Here is a 551-nt window from a genome sequence, read left to right on the forward strand (position 1 = left end):
GATGTGTGCTCTGTGTGCTTCTTGGGATAGTCAAAGCAAATCCACCGACCCTTAGTTACCTTGGCCCATCACTACTCACTATTCGTCTGACTTGAAGAGTGGACAGCTGGTTCCCAAATTGTTCATTGACCGCCTGTTGAAAAGGGAATTCATATCTTGCCTCAGAAGTCAATATTTTGGAACATTGAACTAAAAGACAGTAGATTGACTAATTTTGATTGATTAAGAGGGGTTGGGTATGTGAGGAACTCTGGTTTGCAGTTTTTCTCATCTCCAAAAGTGAGAAGGGCAATTGAAGTTCAACAATCAGATGTATAATGAAAATTCGTGCTTTTTATGCCCACACAACACATTTCTGTACAGTGCCAAATAACCCCCAGAACTACACTGAGCCATCTTGTAACAGACATAATACCAGACAAGCTACTGACATCATAGTCACTTTCTAAGGGGAAAGGTTCTCCCCAAGGGTAAAGAACCATGGACCTGTCTGTGATGTGCTGGGATGGGGAGCATGGTGCATGATCCCGCTTTAGAATTGGTCAGAGACT

The sequence above is a fragment of the Peromyscus californicus genome, unplaced genomic scaffold, assembly GCF_007827085.1.
Source record: "Peromyscus californicus insignis strain IS unplaced genomic scaffold, ASM782708v3 Scaffold_14__1_contigs__length_90479793_seg_2, whole genome shotgun sequence".
In the NCBI taxonomy this organism is placed as follows: domain Eukaryota; kingdom Metazoa; phylum Chordata; class Mammalia; order Rodentia; family Cricetidae; genus Peromyscus; species Peromyscus californicus.